Source organism: Ursus maritimus, unplaced genomic scaffold (genome assembly GCF_017311325.1).
Source record: "Ursus maritimus isolate PB19 unplaced genomic scaffold, ASM1731132v1 scaffold_19, whole genome shotgun sequence".
NCBI classification, from domain to species: Eukaryota; Metazoa; Chordata; class Mammalia; order Carnivora; family Ursidae; genus Ursus; species Ursus maritimus.
This window is the reverse complement of record NW_024424341.1, coordinates 51,078,424-51,090,195: the sequence shown is the minus strand read 5'-3', so window position 1 is coordinate 51,090,195 and position 11,772 is coordinate 51,078,424. Positions and strand designations below refer to the sequence as shown.

At 39.2% G+C, this 11,772-nt stretch overlaps 1 non-coding gene across 1 annotated transcript; it reads left to right on the top strand.

Moving 5' to 3' along the window:
* Positions 1-7,154: 7,154 nt before the first annotated feature.
* LOC121103562 lies at positions 7,155-7,261 on the top strand. Its single transcript, XR_005835814.1, has one exon. It is a non-coding gene; the product is annotated as a U6 spliceosomal RNA (small nuclear RNA).
* Positions 7,262-11,772: the final 4,511 nt, after the last annotated feature.

Sequence of the window (11,772 nt, the reverse complement as noted above, 5' to 3'; positions counted from 1 at the left end):
CTCTTTAAGATAGTGATTTCATTTTTTTATTTTTTGGATGTCTACGCAAAAGTGGGATTGCTGGATTATATGGTAGTGCTATTTTTAATTTTTTGAAGAATCTCCATACTGTTTTCCATACTAGCTGCACTAATTTATATTCCCACCAATTGTGTACAAGGGTACCCTTTTCTCTACATCCTTACCAGCTCTTATTTCTTGTCTTTTTTATTACAGCCATTCTAATATAGGTGTGAGGTGATATCTCACTGTGGTTTCAATATGCATTTTCCTGATAACTAGTGATATTGAGCACCTTTTCTTGCACCTATTGGCCATTTGAGTATCTGTGGGAAAACGTCTTCAGGTTCTTCACACATTTTTAAATTAGATTATCTGGGGTTTGTTGTTTGTTTGTTTTGCTATTGAGTTGTATGAGTTCCTAACAACCTCTTATCCAGTATGTGGCTTGCAGATGTTTTCTCCCTCCATAGGTTGCCTTTTCATTTTTTTTAATCTCATTTATTTAACTGTGCCGAAGTTTTTGGTTTGATATAGTCCCACTTATTAATTTTTTCTTTTGTTCCTTGTGCTCTATGTGTCATATGCAAAAAAATTCTTGCCGGAACTTTTTGCCTGTGTTTTCTTCTGGGAATTTTATGTTTTCATGTCTTACATTTATTTAAGTCTTTAATCCATTTTGCACTAATTGTTGTGAGTAGTATAAGAGAGGAGTATAGTTTCATTCTTTCACATGTGAATATCCAGCTTCCCCGCACCATTTATTGAAGAGACTGTCTTTGTGAAGTATTCTTGGCTGTCTTATCAAATATTAATTGACCATGAATGTATAGGTTTATTTCTGGGCTCTTAATTCTGTCCCATTGATCTATGTGTCTGGTTTTATGATGATACCATACTGCTTTGATTACTATAGTTTTGTAATATAGTTTGAAGTGGGGAAATGGTATGTCTCTGGCCTTGTTCTTTATCAGGATGACTTTGGCTCTTCCAGGCCTTTTGGTTTAAAGTCTATTTTGTCTGATATTAGTAGTCACACTTGCTCTCTTTTGGTACTTTTTGCATGGAATATTTTTTTCTGATACTTTCAACCTGTTTGTGTCTTTGGATCTTATATAGATGGATTATGTATTTTTATCCGTTCTACCAATTACTGTCTTTTGATTGGAAAAGTTTAATCCATTTACACTTAAAGTAACTACTGATAAGGAGGGTCTTACTTCTATCATTGTGTTATTTGCTTTCTATATGCTTTATGGATTTGTTGTTGTTGTTCCTCACTTCCTGCATTACTGTCTTTTGTGTTTAGGTTTTTTTTGTGTTTTTTTTTGTGTTTGTTTGTGTTTGGCACAGGAATGTTTAAATTTTTTTTCTCATTTTCCTTTGTGTATATTTTCTTTGTAGTTACCATGGGGATTATATTTAACATCCTAATTTGAATTTATACCAGCTTAATTTCAATAAGATACAAAAACTGCACCTTTACAGCTCTGTGTCCATCTCTTTTGGTTGTTAATGTCACATAATTATGTCTTCATACATTTTGTGCCCCAAAACATGAGCTAATAATCTTTTAAATGCATTAGTCTCTAAAAGAGACTGATTTGTTTCTTAATATAGACAATAAGATTCAGAGTAAAAACCAAAGTTACAGTAATATTAGATGTCCAGTTATTCCCAGCCTATTGATAATGATGGATTTGGCTAAGAATGCCTGAGGCACAGGGCACCTGGGTGGCTCAGTCGGTTGGGTGTCCAACTCTTGATTTCGGCTCAGGTCATGATCTCAGGGTGAGATCTGAGATCGAGCCCTGCATCAGGCTCTGCACTAGGCATAGAGCCTGCTTAAGATTCTCTCTCTCCCTCTGCCCCTCCCTGCTCTCTCTCGCGCGCTCTCTCTCTCTCAGGGGGAAAAAAAGGAGTGCCTGAGGCACTTGCTCAAGCCCATAGTCCTTGTAGCAAGCCCTCACAGACATTTCCCCCACTGGGACCAAAGTTGTGGCTGGACCAGCCCCAGTGGTTCTTATGATTTCAAGATATACCTCAGCAATGACCATCAGAGAACTTCGAAGAACAGGCATTATTACAGGTCCCAGAAGATACATGGCGCATCCAAGGGCCACACAGGTTGCAGGTATAGGGAGAGAGTGTGCAGACCTGGGGCTCTGCCTTTACTAGGAACTGAGGGTGGGGTGTCTGGGGTTTCACAGTTTCACTCCTTATTGGCTAATTAAAAGCCTGAGTGGGAATTAAGGTACTGGAAGGGAGAAGCAAGGTTACTCAAGTGGTCAATTATCTAGATTACCCAGGGCTTTTTGTTTTTGTTTTTGTTTTGTTTTTTAAAGATTTTATTTATTTATTTGACAGAGACAGAGACAGCCAGCGAGAGAGGGGACACAAGCAGGGGGAGTGGGAGAGGAAGAAGCAGGCCCATAGCGGAGGAGCCTGATGTGGGGCTCGATCCCGGAACGCCGGGATCACGCCCTGAGCCGAAGGCAGGCGCCCAACCGCTGTGCCACCCAGGCGTACCCAGGGCTTTTTGAAACAAGGAGCTTCATGAGTAAGGGTGGCCTAATTCCTTTTTTGGTTGTTTTGCTAGTAGTTGTGTCAAACAGCTGGCAATATGTCAATTCAAGATGGATGTCTTTTGAAATGGATGCCTCAGTGACCAAAAGATTAATGTCAGGTACTTACACTATCTATTAACAAAAAACTTAATGTCAGCACTAATTACTACGCTAGCTTTTACACGAATTGTTTTTTCTTTAAATGCATTAAGCTTTTAAATCACATTAAAAACAAAAAATACAATTACAAACCATTGTTTACTAGTTTGCTAATTGCTCAGGTATGCTTCGTTTCACCTTGCAAGACTCCCTTGAACATTTCTTGCAGGCTGGGTTTGTGAGCACCAACTCCTTTGACTTTTGTTGATCTGGGAATGTCTTAATTTCTCTTAATTTTGAAGGGCAGTTTTGCTGGATATAGGACTGTTCTCTGGCGTTTTGCATATATTGACCCACAGTCTTCTGGCCTCCAAAATTTCTGCTGAGAAATCTGATAGTCTTGTCGAGTATCCCTTGTATGTAATGATTCACTTCTCTCGTCACTTTCAAGACTGTCTTTTGAAAGTTTGTAATGTGTCTTGTGGATCTCTTTTTATGAATTATTTTTTAAATTGAAATATAGTTGACACAAGTAGGGATCTCTTACTTCATTTTATATGGAGTTTGTTGTGTTTCTTGGATGTGTATGTTTATGTCTTTAATCAAATTTGGGGCGTTTTCAACATTATTTCTTCAAATAATCTCTTCAGATTTCTCCTGCCTTTCCCCCCCCCCTCCCTTTTCTCCTTCTGGGACTCCCATGATGCATATTTGGTCCCTTGATGGTGTCCCAGAGGTCCTTTAGGCTGTTTGCTTTTCCTTAATATTTTTTCTTTCTGTTCCTCATACCCAATACTTTTCATTGTTCTATATTCAAGTTCCCTGAGGCTTTCTTCTGCTTGCTCAAGTCTGCCTTTGGATCACTCTAGTGAATTTTTCATCTCAGTACTTTTCGGCTCCAGAATTTCTTTTGTCTTTTTTAGATTTCCATCTCTTTATTGATATTTCCATTTTGTTCACACATTATTTTCTTGACTTTCTCCACATTTTCCTTTAGTTCTTTGAGCATCTTTAAGGCAGTTGTTTTAAAGTCTTTGTCTAGTATATCTGCCATTAGTTCTTTTTCAGGGACAGTTTCTGTTGATTAATTTGTATTTTCTTTGAATGCTTCACACTTTCCTATTTCTTTGTATGCCTTTTGATTTTGATATTGTTGTTTAAACTGACCATTGGACTCTAATAAATGTGGTAACTCTGGAAATCAGATTCTCTCCCTTCCCCAGGGTTTGCTGTTTTGTTTTGGAGGTTATTTGTTTATTTTTAGGTTTTGGTTTTTGGCTTTGGTATTGGTTTTTTATTGTAAGCCATCTGTATGCCAAGAATAAGTCTGAAGTTTATAGGTCTTAGATAAGAAAAGATCTAAGATCTTATGTTCCACTTCCAGATCATCTCTGTAGACCCATTCCCAAGTAAAAGAAGTAAAGCTGGAAAATAAAATTTAAAATCCCACAACAACTAAATATTTAAAGTCTGAAACATATCCTAAGGGCATACAGCAAGTGAAATATTTATCAAAAATTTTTTTACTGAAACTTGGAAAGAACAGTGAGAGTTTGGCATTTAAAATGTGACCTGTTGTCTCCTCCACTCTGCAGCTCCCCTTGATAGAAGCTTCACTGTAGGTAGGTGTGACCAAGAAGATGGAGCTCCCTCTCCCTCCAGCTCTCAGTCAAGGGTTACCATATCTCAAAGAAGGGGGAGGCTGCAAGTGTTTCTCATCCTTACCAACTCAGTTGAAGAGCCTAAATGAGGAGTTGAGTAGTTTGGGACTTCCTCCACCAGCCCCTACCCTACATAGATGGGATACTCTACTCAGGCAGAGTGAGCCCAGAATACTGGGACCCTGATTGTCCTCAGCTCACATTTAGGACCGATTCCACACCAACAGAGGCAGGATGAGAATAGAGGCTACCACCAAGCACAATGCCCAGAAGAGTGGTTCAGAGATTTTTGCCCAGAGGGTGTAGCAGTCTGTAAGAAAAGAACTCTAAAGTTCTCTCCAAAGGAACTGATTTTATTTGACAGTATGGGAAAATTCAAGGCTGAGGGCAATGTTAAAGCAAATAATTCCTCTTGATTAAAAATAATAACCAAAACCATAGGATAGCTATTTCATCATACACACCTGGGGAATGAGCTAGTTTCTATATATTTTATTTTATTTTATTTTATTTTTTTTTAAAGATTTTATTTATTTATTCGACAGAGATAGAGACAGCCAGCGAGAGAGGGAACACAAGCAGGGGTAGTGGGAGAGGAAGAAGCAGGCTCATAGCGGAAGAGCCGGGATCACGCCCTGAGCCGAAGGCAGACGCTTAACTGCTGTGCCACCCAGGCGCCCCTAGTTTCTATATATTTTAAGGCCAGTGGTACAATTACATAAAGATTTTTCCATACAACTTTTTAAATCTCCTAGGAAGAAGTATGAAGCTATACTGTGTGATAATTACTTTTACTACTCTTTGTTTTATTTGATTTTGAATTTCTGTCCAAAATTACTTTGTTTCAACTTGAAGAATATTCTTCAGTATTTCTTTTAAGGTAAGCCAGGTAGGAATGAATTTTCTGTTTTTATTTCCTGGAAATATCTATTTTATCATCATATTTTTTGAGAGGGAGGAGTTAGGGAAGGGGCAGAAGGAGAGAGAGACGGGGAGAGAGCAGACTCCACACCCAGCATAGAGCCCAACACAGGGCTCGATCTCACAACCCCAAGATCATGACCTGAGCCAAAATCAAGAGTCAGACGCTTAACCAACTGAGCCACCCAGGTGCCCCTACCATCATTTTTGAAAGATAATTTTGCTGGTTATAAGATTGGTTGGTAGGGTTTTTCCTTTTGGGCAATTTGAATATGTTATCCCACTGCCTTATGTCCTCCATTGTTTCTGATGAGAAGCATGCTCTTAATCTTATTGGGGTACCTTTGTGAGTGATAACATTGATTTCCTCTTGCTGCTTTCAAGATATTCTCCTTGTCTTTGACTTTCAGCATTTTTACCATGATGTATCTGTGGGCGTCTGCTCGCATCCTCCTGGGAGTTTCTTGAGCTTCTGGTATGTATAGATTAATGCTTGTCAAAAAATTGGGGATGATTTGGGGTGCCCGAGTGGCCCAGTTAGTTAAGCGTCCAACTCTTGGTTTTGGTTCGGGTCATGATCTCAGGGTCCTGAGATCAAGCCCCCATGTTGGGCTGCATACTCAGTGCAGAGTCTGCTTGTCCCTCCTCTCTTTCCCTCTGTCTCATAAATAAAAAAATTTTTTTTAATTGGGGATGGTTTTAGCCATTATTTCTTTAAATATTTTCCTCCTCATTTCTTTTTTCTCTCCTGGTTTTCTCATTAAATATATGTTGTTGCATCTAAAGATGTCCCAAATTCAGCTGAGTCTCTGTCCATTTTACTTCATTCTATTTTCTCTGTTTTTCAGATTGTATAATATCTATCTATCTGCAAGTTTTCTGATTTTTCTGCCAATTCAAATCTACTGGTTAGCTCTTGTGATTTTTTTTTTAATGTTAGTTATGGCATTCTTCAACTCCAGAATTACCATTTGGTTCTTTTTATTATTTCTGTCTCTGTATTGATATTCTCTACTTGATGAAACATTGTCTTTGTATCTTCCTTTGTTCTTGGCCCTTTTTCTTGCTGAAAACTGGACATACTAGGTACCATATTGTAGCAATTCTGAATACCAATCCTTCTTCCCACCCCCAAAACTTGCTTTTGTTGTTTTGTGCTTATTTGTTTTAGTGAAGGCTATTTTGTTTAGTGAAGACTATTTTAGTGAAGTCCATTTGCCTTTGCGGTGTGAAGCATTTAGTGTTGTGCTTGGGTGTGTTCTCAGTCACCTGGGATGACAGGAGTCTCTAACTGTCTTTTCCCCTGATCTCTCTGTGAAGCAATCTGCCTCATTTGGTATTATTTCCAGCTCATTAGGCTCCACTGATTTCCTGCTGATTGCTCTGCTGTTTCCAACAATTTCTTGGAGGCATAAATTGCTCAGTAGTCTGATCCAATTTAATTCTGGAAGGGCTAGTTTTTAAGGTCAGTCTTTGAGATGTGTTTTGATCTCAGGATTTGTAGCATATATAGATATGTATAACAATAAAAGCACAAAGTGGGAGGATGGAATGGAACTATAAAGGAATAACATTTATATAAGTCAATAGAATTAAGTTGCTATAACTCTGAAGTCAATTCTACATTAAGATGTATATGGTATGCAGGGCACCTGGGTGGCTCAGTCAGTTAAGTGTATGCCTTCAGCTCAGGTCATGATCTCAGGGTCCTGGGATCAAGCCCTGAATCAGGCTTCCTGCTCAGCAGGGAGTCTGCTTCGCTCTCTGCCTCTGCTCCCCCCCCCACCAACTTGTGCTTGCTCTCTTGCTCTCTTTATTTTTCAGATAAATAAAAATCTTTAAAAAAGATGTATATGGTATGCTTTAGAGAATCTCTTAAGAAAATAAATTTAAAAGTAGTGAATGGGTGCTTGCTTTGGCAGCACATATTCTAAAATTGGAAAAATACAGAGAAGATTAGCCTGGCCCCTGTGCAAGGATGACACACAAATTCATGAAGCATTCCGTATTTTTTTTAACTATAGAGGACAAACTGAGGGTTACTGGAGGGAAGGGGGGCTGGATTAAATGGGTGATGGGTTAATAGGGCACTTGTGATGAACATGAGGTATTGTATGTAAGTCATGAATCACTAAATTCTACACTCGAAACTAATATTACACTGTATGCTAACTGGAATTTAAATAAAAACTTGAACAAATATATAGTGACTGAGAAGAGAATAAAAATGTGTCACTATAAAAAAATCAAATACAAAGGAAGGCAATAATGGAGAAAATGAGGGACAATAAAGTTATAAGATATAGTAAACAACAAAATAGCAAAAGTAAGTCATTATCAGTAAATGCTTTAAATTTAAAGGGATCAAACTTCCCAACCAAAAGACATAGATTGGCAGAAGGGATATAAAACAAAACAGAATCCAACTATATGTTGTCTACAAGAGACTCACTTTAGATCTAGAGACACATAGGTTGAAAATGAAATGATTGGGAAAGATATTGCAAATAATTACCAAGATAGAGCAGGAATGGCTATGCTAATACACAAAATAGACTAAATTAAAAACTGTTTCAAGAGACAAAGAAGGACATTATATAATAAAACGATAATGAGGTCAATATACCAAGAAGATATATCAATTACAGACATAGGTATGGCAAACATCAGAGCTCTGAAATACATGAAGCAAATATTAACAGAATTGAAGGGAGAGACTTCAGTACCCTACTTTCAAGAATATATAGAACAACCAGACAGACGATCAATAACAAAATAGAGGACTTGACCAATACTGTAGACCAGTTAGGCCTGACAGATATACAGAACACTCCACCCAACAATAGAATACATTTTTGTCAAGTGCACATGGAATATTCTTCAGGATAGACCATATGCTAAGCCACAGAACAAGTATAAATAAAATCTAAAAGATTGAAACAAGAATTCAATAGCATAAGGAAAACCGGAAAATCAACACATATGTGGAAATTAATCAATACACTCTTAACTAATGAGTTAAAGAAGAAATCACAAGGGATATTAGAAAATACCTTGAGATAAAAGAAAACAAAAACACAGACAACAAACCAGGATGCAGCCCGACATCAGGGCTTGATCTCACAACCCTGAGATGAAACCAAGAGTTGGTGGCCCAACCCCTACTCCACCATCCAGGTGTCCCTGTCAGAACTTTTCAAAGTCCCCTGTCACTGTCTTATTTTCCAGTTCTCCCAGCCGATTTCACAGCCCTAGGCAGATGTGATGCTGACCTTCAAAGAGTGACACCTCTTGCTATTGTTTTCAAATGCCCTGAGGATAGACCTTTTCCAGAGTTTCAAATCAGGTGAGTCCCCTCTGATGGCTGCCAGACTTCACGGTTTCTGCAGTTTTTAGCGTTGGTTCAGAAGGAATGAGTGACCCAAGGTAGCACATACCACTGTTCTTTTTGAGGTTCAGTAGTGTTTCCTCAGTAAATGCCTTTTAGTTTGTCATATAAGTTCAGTTAATTTATAGTGTTCTAAAATGGTAACTTTTTTTGCTTTTTTTAAAAATCTGTGAAGGGAGAAGATTTACTGAGATCCTTACTGCACCATTCCAGAAGTCCCTTCTTGGCAGTTTCTTATAGGATTAAATGTACACCATATGACTTAGAAATTCCACTCCGAGGTATTTACCCTAGAGAAATGAAAACTTATGTTCACACCAAAACCTGTACAGTAATGTTCATAGAAGCTCTATTCATAATCCCCAAAACTTGGAAACAAGTGAAGGACAACTTACAGAATGGGAGAAAATATTTGCAAATCATATATCTGATAAAGAATTTGTATCTAGAATATAGAAAAAATGCTTATAATTCAAAAATCAAAATATAAATAACCCAATTTAAAAATTGGCAAAGATTCGGAATGACCATTACACCAAGGACAATATAAAAATGGTCAGCAAGCACATGAAAAGATGGTCAACATCATTAGCCAGCAGGGAAATGCAAATCAAAATCACACTGAGTCACCATTTCATACCCATTAGGGTGACTAGAATAAAAAAAAAAAGATAATAGATGTTGGTGAAGATATAGAGAAATTGGAATTCTTGTACACTGCTGGTGGGAGTGTAAAATGGTGCAGTTACTTGGGATAACAGGCTAGCAGTTCCTTAAATGATTAAACATAGTGTGCCCATATCATAACCTAGTAATTCCACTTCTGGGTATATACCCAAGAGAAATATAAACCATATCCACACAAAAACTTGTAAATGGTGGAGTACCTTTGATGGGTGAGGAGGGCCAACCTGTGCAACTCCACTCACACTGTAGGAAGATGGCTCAGAAACTTCTCCTGAAGAGGTGAGCACCCCTTACCTCCAGGGCTCTGCAGACCCCACAGTACAGTCCTAGCGGCCTGACAGGAACACCTGGTCCAGCCTGATCAATATACACCACAAGAGTCTCTACAGTGACCCTTAACATCCAGAGTGGACCTGACTTTCACGACTGAGTTGTCAATAGTGAGACACCAGTGCTTGTGGATTTCCATGCACAGTGGTGTGGCCCCTGCAGTTTTTTCTCTGGGGCCAAGGCTAGAGAAGATGGTGGCCAAAAAGCATGGAAAGGTGGTAATGACCAGGGTGGGTATTAATGACCACACATTATGAGTATGAGATGTCAGCTGTTCCCCAATGTGTTGGCCATCAAGAATGGGACATGGTGGGCAAGTTTGTAGCTATCGGGGACCAGCTGGAAGGCTTCCTGAAGAAGCCAATTGGCTGACAAACAGGGAAGAGTCCAGATTCCCTTTGCCTACCTGGATCCCCATGGTCCTAGGGAGGGACTCTGATGGAACTCACAGCCCTCTGTGCCATCCTTTTCCACTTCCTCCCTTTGTCTGACCCCCAACATGGGAACCTCAAATATTTTCAACTCAGTTGACTGCCCAGGGTGGCCACCAGAGGACTGATACTGCTGCTGGTCTGGGGACAGCCATCTTCTCACCTTTGTCTCTCCTTCTAGGGCTTCTTGCCTTTCTCCAAAGATGCGTGGAGAGAGCCCTGGGGCTAGCCACAGTGTTACTGTTCCAGCAGTAACAGCTTGGTTCTCATCTCCCTGGTCCCTTCTGATCTGAACCCAGGTATCTGGCTCATTTGCCTTCTGTATTTTTCTTTCCTGCTCCTTTTTTTTTTTTTTTTTGGTAAAAAAAATTTAAGGGAAAAAACCCAAACAAGTGAGATAATATATAATTCTCTCATTTATTATAAGTTTGTAATAAAACTTTATGTGATTACTCCCTCCTGCTGTGAAGAACAGACCCTGGGATCTGTGCTAAAATTTCCCCATAGCTGCCTCCCACTCACCCACCCAAAGAGCCTCTTCCCTTCTTTACTCCTAGGCGCAAGGGCAGAGAATTGCATTGGACAGGGGGAGCCCTGCAGACCCATGACTCTGGAAGGCTGGAGACACTGCCTTTCCTCACCATTAGCTGGCCCTTTGGTTCTCTGAGCAGGAGGCTTACCTGTGAATGAGACAGACCAATCAAACTAGAGTTTGCATTGTAAAAAAAATAATAATAATAGTAAAATTTGTAAATGGATTTTTATAACAGCATTATCCACAATAGCCAAAATGTGAAAATAACTTAATGTCCATCAACAGGTGGATAAACAAAATGTGGCCATTGTGGGATGAATTTGTCTCCCCAAAATTCATATATTGAAGTCCTAGCACCTAGCACCTCAGAAGGTGATGGTATTTGGAGATTGGGTCTTGAAAGAGGTAATTAAGGTTTGGTGAGGTCATGAAGGTGGGCCCTGACACAATGACTAGTGTCTTTATAAAAAGAGATTTGGACACAGACTTGCCCATACAGAAGGAAGACCACGTGAAGATGCAGGGAGAAGAAACAATCCCGCTGACAATTCGTGCTGGACACTGAGCCTGTACGACTATGAGAAAGTACATTTCTGTTGTTGAAGCCACCACTCTGTGGTACTTTGTCCCAGCAGCCCTTGCAAACAAATACAGCAGCATAGCCACACAATGGGCTATCATGCAGCCATAAAAAGGAATGAAGTAGTGATATACACTATAACTGGGATGAACCTTGAAAAACATTCTGCCAAGTGAAAAAAAATATAACCCAGTCACAAAAGACTGCACTTTATATGATGACGTTCAGATGAAATTCCACAATAGGGAACTCCAGAGATGAAAGTAGATTAGTGGTTGCTTGTGGCTTCAAGGATGGGGTGGGGGGTGGGGGGATGGGGAGTGGTCTTTTTACATTGAGTAGCGCTTATCTGTAAAATTGCTGTAAACATTCCTGAACAAGTTTCCTGTAGGTATATATTTCTTATTCTCTTGTACAAATACCCAGGGGTGAAATTACTAGATCATAGTGTAGATCTATGTTTAATTTTACAAGAAATGCCAAATTGCTTTTCATACTAGTTGTGCCAGCTTATACTCTCATAAGCAATACATGACAGTTCCAGTTTCTCCACAGCCTTGTTAACGTTTGACA